A 16,205-nucleotide genomic window follows, 5' to 3' on the forward strand; every position below is an offset into this window, starting at 1 on the left:
TTTTTTTTACAGACTCTGCTTGGTCACCATCCTTAAGTGCAAGTAATGGAGCTGACTCATTGTGGGGTACAGCAAGTTTTGACGAGTATAAAAGACTTGACAGTGATACATTTCCCAGTCGTTAGACTGGGGATGCAATAAATGTTTCCTTCTACAATGTAATTTTCGTCTTCAGAACTTCTCAGTATTCTCCAAGAAATAGAATGCAAGCATATGGAACTATAGAACTTGCCTGTTAGAAAGGAATCATCTGTTAGCTAAGACAGGAAAGGGGCATAATATTGTATATGTTTCTTGTCAAATATCTATAAATATAACCTCTATAATTTTCACTTAGAAAATATTTTTGAATAAATATTCCAAAATCCCATGGCCAAATACTTTTGCACAAAATAATGGCCTCTATTATGTATCATGAATACTATTACATAAGGAGCTAAATAAATAGTGGATGTAAAACCAAATTGATGGTGACTCAAAAGAATGATTTGTGACCAAAACCAGCAAATGCTTTTTAACTTGAAATTGAGTGATTCCCTGTTAAATAAGCATAATAGGTTTCTGCTATACATTATCTCTGACTAGTCAAAATATAAATCTGAGTACTGCTTATGATTTGCTTGGCTTACCTTTAATCTATTAATTAAACATTGTCTAATCTGTGAAATATAGGACACTTTTGGCAGCTGTGCCCCACAGGATTTAATTCCTGAAATGACTAAATTCCAAACTACTAGCCATCCAATTAATTGTGTTAAGCACTAATCAGACGCTCCACAGATTTCTCTGGTTTCATCCCATTTCCAAAAACAGAAATTGTAATGCAGATATTTATGTATGTATACACAAACTATGAACCTAATCTTTGCAAAGGCCAATCAAGTGAGAAAAAAAAAACTCAAATTTTTGACAATTACACCTGGATTTATTTTAAATTCTTGGTCTTTTTCAAACTTTAATTAACTTCAAATGTACTTATCGTCTCTGGCAGTCCTTTAGCAGTTATGACTTTTTCAAATATTTTGGTTTTACTTCATTTGGCATGTGATATTTGACTAAGAACTCTGATATTAATTTATATGTTAAATATTAGCAAATCTAAATTTCTTTATTCATTTTTTGGTGAAAATAAATGTAAATATAAGTTTTAGTATTCTATTTCTTTGTTTCATTTGCTCCTCTAGTAGTATATAAACTAGGATTTAAGAACTCTACGATATATAGAAATTGCTCACAATATAGAAGATAATTATATTCTTTACATAAATAGAACTTGAAAAATAATAACTCTAAGTGAAAGCTTCCATTACAAAATGTACATTTATTATTAAATTGTTCAATACAAGAAAATGTGCTAAAGCCATAATATATAAGAATGTGAGTATAAGAAGCCTAGACTTTTTTATAAACAGTTTCTGGCTGCTAGAACTTAGTTTTGCTATTTTTCAGTAATTTTAACTGACATTATCTGTACAAGTTGACAAATTGGTCACTATAAATAAATACTAAACTGACCTGAATTCTGTAGTTAGCAGTGATGAGATTTGAAAGACATCTCTTGGAAGATATGGGAAAAACTTTTCGTATTTAAGGAGATTTATACTCATAGAATCTACATATGAGAAAAAGGTTTATATTTACATAAAATTAAATTGTCTTGGATTAAATATAATAATAAAAACAAAAATACATGAACAGCATGTTCTTTTTACTTTCAGTTTATTGTAATCTGAACCAAGTGGAGAAAAGTGTGGCAAAATATCTATTTCTTATATGTCATAAATTAGAAAACTAAGAGAAATAAGCTTAAGGTTTTGACATTTACTCAATTTTATAACTACTTTAAGGTTTCATATGGGAGTGTCCAGATGTATGTGGGTCAGAAGGTGGAAGTCAAAAGAATTTGTTCATGGATGGCTCTAGAAACGTCTAGCATAAATGGGAAGATCTAAAACTCAACTAAAGTTTTGTAGGCCATTAATATTTATATACAAGGGAATGACATGATATATTCTGTGATTCAGAGTCATAACTGTTGAGATTGAGCCCCTCGAGGCTGCCTAAGTTTAAACTCAAAGTACCCCCACCTCAGCTGCCATTCTCTGCTCTATCTTCTTAGCCACTTACCTCTTGCCGCTTAAGAATTATCCTGTGATGGAAAAGTAGTGTTAGGCTCATCTCAACAAGCTTCTTTCTTTTCAGGTATCTAGCTCCTCAAGTCCTGGTTTCTCCAGTATCTCTCTGATGGCTTCAAACAGAAATTTGCTTATTTGTTGGTCTATATTTTGCCCAGATTTTATTGCTGCTTGATTCTGTGAAAAAAAATATAATTTGCAAAAAGTTTCTCTATCATTATCTAGATTTTTAACTGGAAATCCTTCTATTACACTTTGACATTTATTTCTCAATAGATTATGAAATGGGCAGATATGTGTCATTTTTAGGATCCCCCAAATGTAACTTGGAAATGTAGTGATGAAAAGTATATGGAATGAGCTGAAGAAAAAAGTAGTTGGAGAAAAAATAGACAGGATTGGGCAAGATGGAGCATTTAGTCAGGTGTGAAAAACAAGGTTCCTGGCACCTTGGTAAGATATAAGAGCTGTATATTGTAGATTGAGTTATACTCATATTAAGGTAAATTTAATGGTCTAAAATACCTGTAATATAATAGCTTTCCATGCTAGGTTAAAAAATATACTTTCTATATAAATAAAATTCATTCTGTATGTAAAATTCAAATATGTTGGGCACCTGGGTGACTCAGTTGGTTAAGCATCTGCCTTCGGCTCAGGTCATGATCCCAGGGTCCTGGGATCGAGTCCCACCTCAGGCTCCATGTCAGCAGGGAGTCTGCTTCTCTTTCTCCCTCTGCTCCTCCTCCCCACTTGTGCCCTCTCTCTTTTTCTCTCTCTCAAATAAATAAAATCTTAAAAAACTGAATTTGTTATATACATTAAGTATTTCAGTATTTAAAAGTATTTCATGAGGTACCAAAATCATGTTAGAACTCAATCACCAAAGGGGGAGAAAGAACCAGAACCTTTTTTTTAAGATTTTATTTATTTTTATTATTTATTTGAGAGAGGAGAGAGAGAGAGAGAGACAGAGAGCAGGGGGTGGGCAGCAGAGGAAGAGGGACAAGCAGATTCCATGCTGAGTACAGAGCCCGAGGTGGGGCTTGATCCCACCACCCTGAGATCATGACCTGAGCCAAAATCAAGAGTCCAATGCTTAACCAACCGAGCCACCCAGGCACCCCCAAACCAGGACCTTCTTAAGGGCAATGATATTCATCTCCCAGCAAGGTTAATGTTGAGATGCTTGATATAGTTGTCACTTTGGTCTGTGCTGGCCTCACAAAAATCATGATGTCCTACAACCCTTGCATAGGATATGTCGAATGAACATTAATCCATGTCCTTAAATTTTGGAATACTTTGTTATTAATTTAATTGGGTTTTTAAACAATACTTCTCATAGCATTTATATTATTGATTCAATAATTTTTTGGAAATAATTAACTGTATGAGTCACTGGACACTTGTTATAGTTGTTGCTGCTGAAAACACAGGAAAGAAAACATAAGCAGTCCTTGGTTTGGGCTCAAAATTTTGTATATGTCTTCAAATACAAGATTATTCTCATCTACAAGTTTTGACTCTGTAGGTGACTAAAAAATACAGAGAGTCATGATATCCTAAAAGATTTCCAAAGTTTTGATGGGAAGTAAGAGTAGCCAGGAAAAACAAAATGTTCACACTAATGAAGCAAAATGTTTTGTACATTTTTCAGCTCTCAATTTGTATCCCATATTATAAGAGTGTGTTACTTTAGAATTAGGTATGTTATTAAACATTGTCAAGCTCAACCTTCTTATTTCATAAAATATTGCATCTGGTATTTCAAGGAAGGCTTGTGAAAATCCTCATTTACTCAGCATGTGGTATAGAGAGCTCTGTTTTAGAAAGCTTTCCAAAAACATATGGTTTGGTACCGAAGTCTAAAAATAGCAATATGCCTCATATCCCCTTGCTTATTGGTTATATTATCTCTCTTACGTCTGGTTATTTTCCTGCAAATCTGAGCATTCAAGAAATACTGTTCTATTTCCTTATAGATACTATGTTGAAAAACTGACATAATGCAGCCCAGCAAAACTAATTGTATGATTGTCAATTCACATAGGATAGAGCTACTATTTCTCACTACTCCAGATGCCTTCTCTGGGTCACCAAGGACTCCTTTGTCCCCAGCTTCCCGTTTAAAGTTAATCCCATTTTAGAGGCTGAGGATATCAGAAGGCAATTTCCAGATATTGAGGATTTCACACTTGAACTAATTTACCAACATGAGTTGGAGGATATCTTGTTTAAATGGAGGAAAACTCCAAATCTTCCTTTGTATAAACCTACACTGTGGATCCTCATATCCTAGTGTGAAACATCAGAAGTGATGTTAAACATCAGAATTGATATAGGGCAAACCTGAAGATTGACCCAACCATTTCTGTCATCATTTATAGTTATATATTTAAAATTCAGCTACATACATATATAAATATATGTCATATATTTATAGCTATATATTTATAAATATAAACATATAAAATAAATGTTCATCTACTCATCTATTATCTATCTATCTGTCTATCATTTCCCTGTACCTGCTGAATTTAATCACTTAGGAGTACATAACAGAGGGCAATCCTCAGGTAAGAGTCATGTGGAACAAACCAGCACAAACATGGTGAGATAAGATATTTTAAGATAAGAAAGATTAAAGCAGAAAGTTGAAGACAAAGATACATGTTTAAGTCACTGTGGAGAAAAAAAAAAGTGTAGGAAGACTTTGATCAATGATAGTGATGAAAAAATGAGTAACGTCAATCAGAAACACCCAAAGCACTTTATAAGCCTGGAAAAATAAATTACTGAAGCCTGGGCAATTCGGATCAGAAGCATGAAAGTGCTAATAGGTATAAATTTAAAAGCAACATCGGTCAGTCCAGTTATTTTCTGATATTGCAAACATCTTATCTTTACATTTGAAATGGTGATCAAAAAGTACTTCAATCAATATAAATGAAAAAGCAAGACTGGTAAATCTATTCATTTTCTAGTGATACACTAATTTCATTTTTCTCATTTTCAATGATGACCAAAAATACATTGAGAATTAAATTATTTTTACAGATGAGAAAGTTTGTATACATCTGTTTATCATTTGAAGCTATTGAAAGCAATCATGTAATTTTCAGAAGTTCTAGTATTTCCAAAAAAGTAAAATAATGTTAAGTAATAAAATTCTTTATTACTTTTAAAGCACTATTATTGGTGGTAAAAACATCTATGTAAGTAAATATATGGAGGGCTGATATTTTTGAACATTTATTGTACATAAGGAACTGTTTAAGGGCTTTGTGTGTTTCATCCTATGGACAGCTCTAATAAAGTAGGTAATAATATATTCTGCCAATTTTATAGATTTAAAATCTTAGGCTCCTAATATATTATTTGTCAAAGGACACACAACTAGTAAGTAGTGAAGCGAACATGCATACCTAGGGAGCCTGGCTCTAGGGTTCAAGCTCTAATCTATCTATCTGTCTATCTATCTATCATCTACCTGTATATCTGTTTATCTATCTATCCACCCATGTATCTATCATGTATCTGTTCTCTCTCTCTCTTTCTCTCTATTATGTAAACCAGCTTAAGCGGAGAGCAGTGGTAGCGTAGTTTGCTGAAATTCTCACAACCCAAATCTCTCCCAATGTGAAAAAAGAAATAATTGTCATTTCTACAATTCATTATGCACTGACAACTACACAAGAGAAACTCAAGCTAAAGTTTAGAAACTTAGGTAATGTGGAAATAAATATGAAAATAGAATTTAGAAACGACAATCAGATATTACAGGAAGAGAGATATTAACTTGAGCTAATTCATTCAGTTCTTAGAATTTTAAAACAAACTGATCAGGATTATGATTAGCCAGATTAGCCATTGCCCGGATGATCCCATCTAGGTCAGGGTTTCTCAACCTCGACATTATTGGCGTTTTGACACAAATTACTATTCTTTCCCAATGTGATATCTAAACATGTCTTCAGACAGTGCTGGGTATTACATGGAGAGGCAAAATTGCCTTTGAGAGCCAATGATCTAAAATACTGGATGGAATGCCCATGTTTGACATCACCTTGGTGAAGTTTGCTAACATCTGGGAGATTTATAATTACTCAGCCCTTTGACAGAAACTCTATAAGTCTGACATAGTCACCCATTAACAAAAAGATCACTTGTAGTGACAATCACACCTTTTAAATGATACAATTTGTTTTGCCCACATAATTGAGAGTTAACTGGCTGTGGTAATTGGTCCAATTGGACATGAATGTGTCCTCAGAAAAAGAAAAATTAAAGTGCTTTCATGTCTGTGAAAATTCCCTCTGAGTATGAGAGTGATGAATAATACATACAAGGTAAAACATACTCTGACTCTGGTTCACAGACCTGAGATCCAAAGAGAGGCACAGCACTATTACAAACTTGCTAATCATCAAACTCAAATCATTTAAGCTTTAGGCCTTAAATAGACCAAAACATTAACTATTAGGCATTAATGACATAAAATTTAACAGGCTGGGAGCTAACAAAAAGTAACAAAAGAATCCATTAAAAAAGAAGGAAGTGAATTTTGAAAGGTATTTTGGCTATGAGTTATTTTTCAGAATTAATTTATATTGTGTGGCAACTTGGATCTTTAAGAACAGTCTTTAAAATAAGACTTAAATTTAATATATAATTTTGTTATTAAATTCTATGTAAGACTAACCAGATGTGGTTCCTAACCTGTAAGACCCTGCAGTTTTTAAGATCTTGGCATTTGTATTAGACATTTAAAAATGTTTTTTTAAATTATATATTATATTCAAACCCATTATCATCTATGTACCCAGATGATATGATGGCAAGTAATACAAGAAAATTAAGGAAGAAAAGCATATTTTATTTTAAAAATGCAATCCAAACAATAGTGTTTGAATAGAATTGAATAGAGTTTGAACTGTTTTTGAATTGTAAAAATGTCTTCTAAGTTCCATCTCTGTTACTTCTAAGATATGTGACTTTGAATGACTCACCAAATAATCTTCTGTAAATTGGTGATAATATTTGTCCAATGTATTTCACAAGGTTATTTTGGAAATCGTATTAAATGTATAAGAAATCACTAAATCTGTATGAGAATATGTGTAAGAATAAACTAAATCACACTGTCAACTGTAAAACTGATTAGTCTTTTTAGGGCATTTATTTCTTATAGAATCTGTCTAGGGGCACCTGGGTGGCCAGTTGTTTGAGTGTCTGACTCTTGGTTTCTGCTCAGATCATGATCTCTGTTTCTGGGATCCACGCTACCGGGCTCTACACTCAACAGGGAGTCTGCTTCTCCTCCTCCTCTCCCTCTGCCTCTCCCCCCACTTGTGTGTTTCTCTCTCTCTCTCTCTCTCAAATAAATAAATAAGTAAATCTTAAAAAAATAATCTGTCCAAAACAATTCAGTTGCCCCATGAAAATGAATTAAAAATAATTATTGGTGATCATTCATATCTCAAGGACAATAGGATTTCAAATCAAAATGCAGGAAGATAGTAAAGTTCCATTTATGATTTGCACAAAGATTGACGTCAGTCATTTTATAATGAAAGAATGTATATATATATATATATATGTCACAACGGCATATATATATATGTATGGCCATGTTTGGTGAGTGAATGTCTTGTTAATGTTTTCACATTTTTGGGTAGCTGTTTTATTTGCATATTGCACAATTTTATAGAGATTTATTATTATAATTAAAAATTTTTGATGTGCAACTTTATGTGAATGTGACAGAAGAGTAAGTGAGGGACTTTCAGTCTTTGGTTTTATATGTTTTATTTTTCCAGACTTGACATCTTTTACTCAAATAATACATTTTTTAATATGTCAATGATTTTCCTATTATGCTAGGGATTTGAGATCTCTGAGAAAGTTTCACTTTATCATTTTGAACAATTTCTTCCCCATTTTGCATAGAGTCTACCAATGCCAACAGTTGTTGATGTCTCTAGAAACAGATGGTTTGTGGGAGGATTGTTGAGTGAGATATTCTGCATCATGGTCCCAAGACTGCACAGTTGCTGTTGGAAAGGTTACAGAAATGACAACTGGTATAAGAGAAGTTGCAAACCAGAGAGTGAAAATAGCCAGACAACTGTATGGAGACTATCCAAATTAAAAGACTTTTTGATGAAATTTTGACATTTCTTACAGAATAAAATGCAGCGACTGCAGGAAGTTTGGATGGTATTAAGGTAGTTGACATATTGGCAATGCTTTTCTTATCTATTCTTTAACAAGTTTCACAGTTCACCCTGAGGATGATGACTATGTGGGAGACTCTTTCTATAGCAGGATTTTTTTTTAATGTCCTTGGGTTAGAGATAATGGATTTGTTCATTCCCTTTTGCACATCATGTCCCTAGTTAAACTAAAGGTATTTTTCTTTCATTCAAGAAATTGAATGGTTAAGGAAACATTAAATTATTCTCCACCACTTAATTAACTGAGACATTCTTTATCGGAGAGGAGTAAGATTTGGAAAATAAGATAATAGTGTGACCCTTGAGTTAAAGTAGCTATTCCAAATATGGGGAATTTAGGTTTGAGTTAAGAACACATATGGGACACATTTCTGGGCTTCCCCGTGTTCAGTAGCATCTCTCATGAACGTGTTTTAAGTAAGTCTCTTTCAAATGTCAGCTTAGTACATGTTAACCTGGAGGTGTCAGTGGATATGGCTTGATTTTTTTTAACTTTTTTTTCCTTATTTACATTCTATTCTTGCTCCCATCAATAAAAGTACAGTGAATTAAATTGTTAGCAGCTCCCTTCAAATATCTGAGTATTTAAGAGTAGAAGAAAGTACACGGTAAGCATACTATTTAATTATCTTATTAAATATGTATTGTTTCTATTATATGATATCAACTGAATTATACTAACTTAGATTTCAATGTGCAGTAGTGGTATTTGGATCAGCACATTTACTTAAAAACAATAAATGAGGGTTCATACAGATGCTATCACTAACAACATAGCCTAACCAGGGTTAGGAAGCCCCGCCCCGTCTTTCCCACTTCCTCCTTCCTGTCCTCTATTTTTTTGTATCACCTGTCCTTCTTTCTTTTTCCTTTTCTTGTGATGAAGACTTTTAAGATTTACTCTTTTAGCAACTTTCAAATATGCAATACATTAGCATTCACTATAATCCCCAAGCTGTACATTACATCTCCATGATTTATTTATTTCATAACTAGAAATTGTACCTCTTCGCACCCTTCAATCATTTTGCCCACCCCCACCTTGCCTCTGGCAACTAGTAAATTATTTTCTGTATCTGTGAGCTTGTTTTGTTTATTTTTTGTTTGTTTTAGCTTCCACATTCAAGTGAGATCATATGGTATTTGTCTTTTTCTGTCTGACGTACTTCGTTTAGCATAATGTCCTCAAGGTCTATCTATGTTATCACAATGGCAAGATTTCATTCTTTTTTTGTGGCTGAATAGTATTCCACCTGTGTGTATGTGTCTGTGTGTGTGTGTGTGTGTGTGTGTGTGTGTGTACCATGTCTTCTTTATCCATTCATCCATTGATGGACACTTAGTCCTTTCTTTCTAATAACCTCAAAAGACAGGGCCAACACCATGATATGTACTGAAATTGGAAACACATAGATTCAACATATGAAAGAACTAAACAACAACAACATTCCTCCTCCAAAAAACCCCCCAAAATCCGTAATGGGTCCCTGGTCATACACAGCCTGGGAACGTGTTGGAGAACCGGTAGTCTATAGACATCAACTGTTTCAGTCAGTACAAGATGCTTTTAAACACCTGTCAGATCATCAATTGATTGGTTTCCTTCAGGAAGTTATAAATGGGAATTTCTGCTCCACCATCCCTGCTTCACCCACAGTGGATTTAAACAGACTGGCCAACGTGATGGAGGTTATAATATATGTTGGCAGAAATTCTACTTGAGTTTCTCATGAGATTTTAGTTTGGGCCATTTCATTTATAGCAGACTTTCAAAATTTTCTTCTCCACATATCTCTATGTTAATTTAGGACAGATACACAAAATCATAATGAAGTAAAAGAAGCAAGTGAGAGGGAGGACTTTATTTTGTTTTGTTTTTAAATAAATAGACTTTATTTCTTAGAATACTTTTAGGTTTATACAAAATGGAATAGAAAGTATGGAGAGTTTCCATTTATTGCCTCTCCTCACCCTGCCACATCCTGCCACTCCATCTAATTTCCTCTAACATTAACATCTTGCATTGGTGTGGTACTTTTGTTACAGTTGTTGAATTATTATTGGCATATTACTACCAACTAAGGTCCATTGTTTACATTAGGGTTCACTCTTTGTGTTATACATATCTAGGGATTTTGCCAAATGTATAAAGTCATGTATCTACCATTATGTTATCATACAGAATCATTTCACTGCACTAAAAATCCATTGTACTCTATCTATTCATTCCTTCTCCATGATCCTCAGCCCCTGGAAATCACTGACAATATTTTTGTCTCAACAGTTTGCCTTTCTAAAGAAAATATTTTAATTCAAATACCTTTTTATGTTAAATGATTCTTTTTCCTGAAGTATATTTCAATTTTGCGTAGAAATGGCACTTAGTTCAAAAACTTATACAATGAATGCATTTGGGAGGACCAGTCATGTTAACATTTGCTTAGGACTTAAATGTGGGAATTTGTGTGGCTAATTTATTTTAAAAAATAGAAAATATGGACTAATGATGATAATATAGACATAAGCTTAATTGTAGCAATTTAAAAATCTTTGTCTCCAGGAAATGCTTTCATTTTGTTGGTTGTTTTTGACTGATTCTTTAGTAATCCAGATATAACCTACAGTGGCAAAGGCTGTTTCTAACCTAAATGTAATAATTGCTACATTTAGTTTATGGTGGATCCATTTGGAAAATCAATAGTGATCAGAGAAGAGGAGATTGGGGCCAAAGAGTTAAGTGGCAGGTGGTCGCAAAATAGTTCCTTTACAGTACTGAATGACCGAGCAAAGTGACAAACGGCCGTCAGAAGCAGGATTTTTTAGATGGGAAACCAGCAATGTGATGCTGTTTCAAACTCACAACTGATTGCTTCTTTATCAAATAACTTCTAATAATTCTCTAAAGAATTTTAAAACCTCTTAAAATTCCCTTAAATATTATACCAAGGGAAGGAGGCTATTTTTGCACTGGCAGAGCTTCCAAGAATGATAGTTTGGCAAGCGAAGCTCTATTTCCTTACTATACGGTACATGGTAATGTTCATTACAACTGTATTGAAATGATCCATTTGGCATAGTACTAAATCTGGTCTAATTCAAAAACGAATTCAAATTTCATAAAACCCAACAGTAAAGCTGAACATACTTTTTTCTTTTATTGACAATGGTCTTATCATACTTAAATTGCTTTTTTATTTTTATATATAATGCTTAAAGATTTGTCACCACTTCTTTTCTAAAGATTAAAAACATTTATTATGTTAGAAAATCAATTAGATATTTGCTATATCAAAGATTGAAACTCTACAAGGTTTTGCATGTTAACTGCTTGAAATTTTTCTGCTTTACAGTGCAGATGATATCTATTTACTTACTATAACATCATTAAAGTAGTCCCTGATTTTGTTAAATAATAGTGCTCAACTCCTTATGATTGCGAATCCATTTATTTAGCAGAAAATATTAAATAAAGATCACAAGAAATATTTAAAATACCCACTGGAAATTAAGATTATTATGTACTTTTTTTAAGGTGTAAATTTCAGAAACAAGATACATATATCCTATTAAATGTTAGCATTTGAAAAAAATTATGCCATTTTTTTAGATAACCACAATGTAATTCCCACACTATTATATGTTAGAAAACCCACATAAAAAAGTGAATTGGGGCTCCTGGGGCTCCGCTCAACTGCCTGCACACCGCTCCCAAGGGCCCTTGCTGTGCAGGCCGGGAAGCCTCTCTCTGTTCCGCCCCCACCATGCAAAGTTAAGTTTGAAGAGAGGGGAAGAAGGAAACATAGATATGAAGAGGAAGATCCAGCTGGGGCTGAGGAACTAGACCCCAGCAGCTGTCTGAGAACTTGTCCTGGACAATTGCAAATCATATGATGTGAAAATTGAGGGCTTAACAGCTGAATGTGTGAACTTAGAATTCCTTAGTTTAATAAATGCAGGCTTGATTTCAGTTTCAAATCTGAATTGAAATTTGAAAATTTGAAAAAGCTTGAGCTTAGTGACAATAGAATCTTTGGAGATCTGGTCATGCTAGCAGAAAAACTTCCAAATCTCACACAGCTAAACTTACATGGAAATAAACCAAAAGACTGATATCATCTTGGAGCCTTTGAAAAAGTTGGAATATCTGAAAAGCCTAGATTTAACTGTGAGGTTATGAACCTGAATGACTACTGAGAGAGTGTCTTCAAACCCCTGCCCCAATGGACCTACCTGGATAGCTATGACAGGAGGATCGGGAAGCCCCTCACTTAGATGACAAGGTGGTTGGTGTGGATAAAGAAGAGGCGGATGAAGGAGAAGATGGGGATGAGGAGGGTGAGGAGGAAGAGTTTGATGATAAAAAGGATAAAGACAAAGACAAAGATGTGGAAGGTGAAGAGGATGAAGATGAAGTCAGTGGGGAAAAAGTAGAACTTGGGCATGATGAAGTTGATGAAGGTGAAGACAATGAGGACCAAGATGCATATAAAAGGGGGAAGAAAGTGGGAATAGAGGAAGAGAGAAACAGATGATGACAGAGAAGATGATTCAGACCCTGAATAACCTACAAAAAAAGAACTGTTCAGTTTTGGTTGGACTGCTCATGTGGATTTGGTAGCTGTTTTGAAAAAAAGGTAGCTGTGATACAAACCCCAGGACACCTCGCTATCCAAAGAGCCAAAGAATCGTTCCTATGACATTCCACCTTCCTCTATTAATCCCTCTTGGAAATTCACCATCCAGCTTGGGGACTTCACCCCAACAAAATTGTAAGCATCGTTAGGTTTTCATGTAAGACTCTTGCAGTAGCATGGAGAGCTGTGATTGGTGAGTAAACCGTCTGTGGCTATCAGTTACACCAAGACTGTAATAGCATTTTTACTTTCTGTACAATAAAGAAGATTTGCAAATAAAATCTTAACATTTTGAAAAGAATAAAAAGTTAATTGTAATTGGAACCGAGCTGAATGGAGTTCCAAACCTAGAGTTGGAATATCTCCAAACCTGAAGCTCCTTAACATACTCAATGAAAAATAAATTTGTGTGTTTGTGTCTGTGTCTGTGTATTTAAATATATATATAGATATATAAAATGTATGTATACATCTGTGTATATCAAATGTTAATATATCTGTGTATAAAAGTGCGCACTAATTCTCCCTTATAGATTAATGTGAGATATTAGAATATTGACCACTTTAGGAATGAAATGTCTGAACAAAGATTCTTTTGACAAATGTCAATAGTATGAATATATGAATAGAAAGAGCAGACATAGGCAGTGTTTGAATAAATCAAATAAGGTTTACTCATCCAAATGATGAAGAAGTAGGTCACTATAGCAACATATACAGAGACTTTTTTGTAATGGGTTTGCCGCCAGAACACAGGTGTGGTGAAAACCACCGCTCAACCTAAACCAAAATGGGAAAGGAAAAGACACATCAACATCGTCGTCATTGGACACGTAGATTCGGGCAAGTCTACCACTACTGGTCATCTGATCTACAAGTGTGGTGGGATCGACAAAAGAACTGTTGAAAAATTTGAGAAGGAGGCTGCTGAGATGGGAAAGGGCTCCTTCAAGTATGCCTGCGTCTTGGATAAACTGAAAGCTGAACGTGAACGTGGTATCACCATTGATATCTCCCTGTGGAAATTTGAGACCAGCAAGTATTATGTGACCATCACTGATGCCCCAGGACACAGAGACTTTACCAAAACCTGATTACAGGCACATCTCAGGCTGACTGTGCTGTCCTGATTGTTTCTCCTGGTTTTGGTGAGTTTGAAGCTGGTATCTCCAAGAATGGGCAGACCCGTGAGCATGCCCTTCTGGCTTACACACTGGGTGTAAAACAACTAATTGTTGGTGTTAACAAGATGGATTCCACCGAGCCACCCTATAGCCAGAAGAGATATGAGGAAATTGTTAAGGAAGTCAGCACCTACATTAAGAAAATTGGCTACAACCCCGACATAGTAGCATTTGTGCCAATTTCTGGTTGGAATGGTGACAACATGCTGGAGCCAAGTGCTAACATGCCTCGGTTCAAGGGATGGAAAGTCACCCGTAAAGATGGCCATGCCAGTGGAACCACACTGCTTGAAGCTCTGGATTGCATTCTGCCACCAACTCGTCCAACTGACAAGCCCTTGCGTCTGCCTCTCCAGGACGTCTACAAAATTGGTGGTATTGGTACTGTCCCTGTGGGCCGAGTGGAGACTGGTGTTCTTAAACCTGGCATGGTGGTCACCTTTGCTCCAGTCAGTGTTACAGCTGAAGTAAAGTCTGTTGAAATGCACCATGAAGCTTTGAGTGAGGCTCTTCCTGGGGACAATGTGGGCTTCAATGTCAAGAATGTATCTGTCAAAGATGTTCGTTGTGGCAATGTGCCTGGTGACAGCAAAAATGACCCACCAATGGAAGCAGCTGGCTTCATGGCTCAGGTGATTATCCTGAACCATCCAGGCCAAATCGGTGAGGGATATGCACCTGTGCTGGGTTGTCACACAGCTCACATTGCTTGCAAGTTTGCTGAGCTGAAGGAGAAGATAGATCATCATTCTGGAAAAAAGCTGGAAGATGGTCCCAAGTTCTTGAAATCTGGTGATGCTGCCATTGTTGATATGGTTCCTGGAAAACCTATGTGTGTTGAAAGCTTCTCTGATTATCCTCCTCTGGGCCATTTCGCTGTTTGTGACATGAGACAGACGCTTGCTGTAGGTATCATCAAAGCAGTGAACAAGAAGGCAGCTGGAGCTGGCAAGGTCACCAAGTCTGCCCAGAAAGCTCAGAAGGCTAAATGAATATTATCCCCAGTACCTGCCAACCCCAGTCTTAATCAGTGGTGGAAGAACAGTCTCAGAACTGTTTGTGTCAGGGGTGCCTGGGTGGCTCTGTTGTTAAGCTTCTGCCTTCGGCTCAGGTCATGATCCCAGGGTCCTGGGATCGAGCCCCACATCAGGCTCCCTGCTCCACGGGAAGCCTGCTTCTCCCTCTCCCACTCCCCCTGCTTGTGTTCCCTCTCTCGATGTGTCTCTCCCTGTCAAATAAATAAATAAAATCTTTATAAAAAAATAACTGTTTGTGTCAGTTGGCCATTTAAGTTTAATAGTAAAAGACCGGTTAATGATAACAATGCAGCATAAAACCTTCAGAGGAAAGGAGAATGTTTTGTGGACCATTTGTTTTGTGTGTGTGTGTGTGGCAGTTTTAAGTTTTTAGTTTTTAAAATCAGTACTTTTTAATGGAAACAACATGACTAAAAATCTGTCACAGAATTTTGGGACCCATTAAAACAAAAGTTTAATGAGAAAAAAAAAAAAGATATACAGAAAGAATGAACATTGTCTATAGGAGAGAAGAGGTTTCTAGCCCCTAAGCCTCAGTAGTGGGAACACAGTTCCAAGTGACTTCTGAGTGAGGGTCATATCAGGCATTTTGAAATGAATATAACTGTTTTTATACAAATCTTGGATAGACTAGCATGTAGTTTTGCCTGCATATATGTTATAGGCCATGTTGCATGAGTCAGAGCAATCTCAGAATTATGTGAAACACAGTATTACTAAGGTATGGTACATGGTATACTCAGTAATAAACATTTTTCATTTATCACTCTCAATCTCTCCATGATGACACAGATTGGTTCAAATATGTTCCTAAAATACTTTCCTGTTCACTCATTCAATTATTGTTCACTGGTTCTAGTTATTTCTTTAGTCTTGAACCATTCATTGTCTGTCTTTGCATTTACAGACATACAGGTAATATAAATTTGGACATTCTACCCACCAGTGACATAAACTTGAATTTCAATTTTTCATT

The 16,205-nt window shown here is 35.3% G+C and overlaps 2 pseudogenes; both read left to right on the plus strand.

Annotated features, from left to right (window-relative positions):
- The first annotated feature begins 12,011 nt into the window (after positions 1-12,011).
- Positions 12,012-12,992, plus strand: LOC112807731 (acidic leucine-rich nuclear phosphoprotein 32 family member B pseudogene; annotated as a pseudogene).
- Positions 12,993-13,760: 768 nt separating this feature from the next.
- Positions 13,761-15,236, plus strand: LOC112835737 (elongation factor 1-alpha 1 pseudogene; annotated as a pseudogene).
- Positions 15,237-16,205: the final 969 nt, after the last annotated feature.

The sequence above is a fragment of the Callorhinus ursinus genome, unplaced genomic scaffold, assembly GCF_003265705.2.
Source record: "Callorhinus ursinus isolate GAN/ISIS: 27379988/994484 unplaced genomic scaffold, GSC_fseal_2.0 scaffold2, whole genome shotgun sequence".
In the NCBI taxonomy this organism is placed as follows: domain Eukaryota; kingdom Metazoa; phylum Chordata; class Mammalia; order Carnivora; family Otariidae; genus Callorhinus; species Callorhinus ursinus.